Source organism: Carlito syrichta, unplaced genomic scaffold (assembly GCF_000164805.1).
Source record: "Carlito syrichta isolate Samal-C Ts95f unplaced genomic scaffold, Tarsius_syrichta-2.0.1 Scaffold305873, whole genome shotgun sequence".
Lineage (NCBI taxonomy): Eukaryota > Metazoa > Chordata > Mammalia > Primates > Tarsiidae > Carlito > Carlito syrichta.
In genome coordinates, this window is record NW_007249969.1 from 37,600 (window position 1) to 40,783 (window position 3,184).

The following is a 3,184-nucleotide window of genomic DNA, read 5'->3' on the forward strand; positions in this document are numbered from 1 at the left end:
AAATGTCCAGCAGACGCCTGCTTTCAGATCTTTGCACTGGCTGTTCCCAGACCCCAGGATACTCTTCCCCCAGATATTTTTAAGACTGATGCTTTCTACTCCTTCAAATTATCCTCAGATCTCACCTTCTCATTGAGGCATGGCTTAACTGAGATTTAAGCAAAAGTTGAGTGGAACTTCCTGGGAACCTTTTTGCCATGGACTCATTCTGTATTTCTCCATCTTGAAATTCGGGTGTATGTCTAGAGCTTCAGCACCATAAGATAAATTAAAGAATGGAAGCCATGCACTAAGGATGACAAAACAGGAATACAGGAGATGGGAGCATTGCTGACACCCTAGAGGTTCAAACTAATTTCAAGATAAACAAACCTTTATCATGTATGAGCCAACGTTTTGGAGATGTTTTTGTTCTATGTAGCCAAATCATGTCCTGGGCTGGGCGCAGTGACTCACACCTGTAATCCCAGCACTTTGGTAGGCCGAGGTGAGAGGATTTCCTGAACCCACGGGTTTGAGACCAGCCTTGGTGAGACCTCACCTCTAAAATAAATTAAAAAATTAGCTGGGAATGGTGGCATGTACCTGTAGTTTCAGTTACTTGGAAGGCTGAGGTACAAGGATCACCTGAACCCAGCAGGTCAAGGCTGCGGTGGCCATAAGTGTGCAACTGCATTCCAGCCTGGGCGACAGAGTGAGACTCCGAGCCAAAAAAGTTAAAAAAATATCATATCCTAATACAGAAAGCACATGCTAACATCATAGAAAGCAACCCAGTATCTTTTTTTTTTCCAACAGATATTCATGGAATACCTACTATACATCAAACATTGCATTAAGTACTGACATTATTTCCTGCTCTCATGAACACAGAAGAAAGAAAATGTGGCTAGGCATTTAGATGCAGACTCAGCCCAACTATTTTTTTTTTATTATAAAGATGCTGGTTACAATTCAGGGTTAGGTATACATATATATATTGATCATGCAGGTACCCTTGTTGATGAGGTATGCCCCTCCCTCCCCTAGCAGTTTCCCTCAACTGCCAATCCCTTTCTTATAGCATTATAATTGTTCAAGGTCAGCTTGAGTGAGAACATATGGAACTCAGTTCTTTGTTTCTGTGATAAATCACTGAGTATGACTGACTCCAAATCCATCCAAGTTGCTGCGAAGTCCATATATTTGTCCTTCTTTATGTCAGCCCAGCTATTGTCTAGGAAAGTCTTGGTACTTGGAGAAGCCACTTCACTTCTCCAAGCCTCAATTGCTTCTTGTATAATACCATGGGGTTTGACCAAATTTCTTCTAAGGTCACCTCCAGCCCTCTCATTGTAGGACTCTTGGTTTTCACAGAAAGCCAGTCATTTTCTTGCTACCCATAGAGACCTGCCCCACCCTCAGTTCCCAAAGGCCAGTGAATTTGCCTGCAGACTGGAGCAGGAAAACCAAAGGAAGGCAGATGCAAATCCAGAGTTCCCACACAGGCAGCCTGACAAGGCTTAGTTGAGTTTTCATCTGGCCCTCAACATTCTTTTAAATTTGGATGAGTTGTCGAGATTTTTAAAAGAGGAAATTTTACATGAAGTTCTAGAGTTCCAGCTTCTCTGAATACTGGATGATCTGGCAACACGGGGCCTTCCTTCTCCTGTGGCCACAGGAGATTAGAACAGAGGTGTCCAAACAAGGTGAGTCTCCGCCCCTTCCGGTTGTCTTGTGCCAAGGCTTTTCATTCACTTTCCCTCTGAAGAGACTTTGTCTGGACCAGGCTCGGTGGCTCAGCCTGTAATTCCAGCACTTTGGGAGGCCAAGGCAAGTTGATTGCCTGAGGTCGTGGGTTCAAGGCCAGCCCGGGCAGCTTGGTGAGACCTTAACTCTACAATAAATAAAAAATTAAGCCGGGCTCGGTGGCTCAACCTGTAATCCCGCGCCTTTGGGAGGCTGAGGTGAGTGGATTGCCTGAGCCCGCGGGTTCGAGACCTGCCTGGGCAGCAAGACCCCATCTCTACAATAAATAAAAAAAAAAAATCAGCCGGGCATGGTAGCGCATGCCTGTAATTCCAGCTACTTGGAAGGCTGAGGTGGAAGGATCACCGGAGCCCAGCAGGTCGACACTGGGGTGGCCATGAGCGTGCCACTACACTCTTCTTGCCTGGGTGACAACTCAAAAATAATAATAATAAGAGCCTTTGTCTATATGTGAATTTGAGGTCTTGTTCCAGGCACTGTGGTCTCGTGAGAAAATGGCAGGCTCAGTCATGACTGCCTAATTTCAGTGTCCTCAGTGTAGTCTCAACTCTGTTTTAATCACTCTCCTGGATGTATTAGATTCCAGAATCAGCAGTAAGAAAAGCCAAGAAACAACACAACTGACATTTTAGAACACCTCAAGGTTCAGGAATAGTCCATACCAGGCACTTCTGGAAGTAGAAGGTTAAGGTAGGGCTAAAACAGGAAGGACTATTGGTTGAAAACCAGATTAAAAAGAAGTTCAAGGAGACTTCAACTTTGGCCAAGATGAAACAGCAGACACCATATTTACCCTCCCACCAAACACAACTTATAAAACAGGCAAACCTATGAAACGGTTGTTCTCAAGACACTGGACATGAAGCAATGAAGTACAGCAATCCCCAAGAGACAGGAAATAAACAAAATTAGCTCTATGAGTGCCCGCAGCTTACTATCTTGAGAGGTTTCCAGGTCCACCCAAGAGTGGCAGAATACACCTTCTTCTTCAGCACACACGGAGCATTTATCAAAATGGTCCATATCCTGGGCCATAAAGCAGGTCTCAATAATGTAAAAGGATTCAAGTCATACAAAATATGTTTTATGATCAAAATGAAACTAAAAAGACTCCAACTCAAAAAAAAAAAGAAAAATACATCTCAAGAACCTCCAAATGTTTGAAAACTAAATAACATACTTCATAATCTGTGGTCAAAGGAGAAATAAAAAGATAAATCAGAAAATATCCTGAACCGAATGAACACGAAAACACTGGAAAACAGCGTGGCAATTTTTAAAAGATCTAGAAATTGAGCTTCCATGTGACGCAGCAATCCTTTTTCCGGGAACATACCCAGAGGAACTCAAATCATTCTACAAAAAAGATACCTATGCATGCATGTTTATTGCAGCACTATTCACAATAACAAAAACATGGAACCAACTGTGCTGC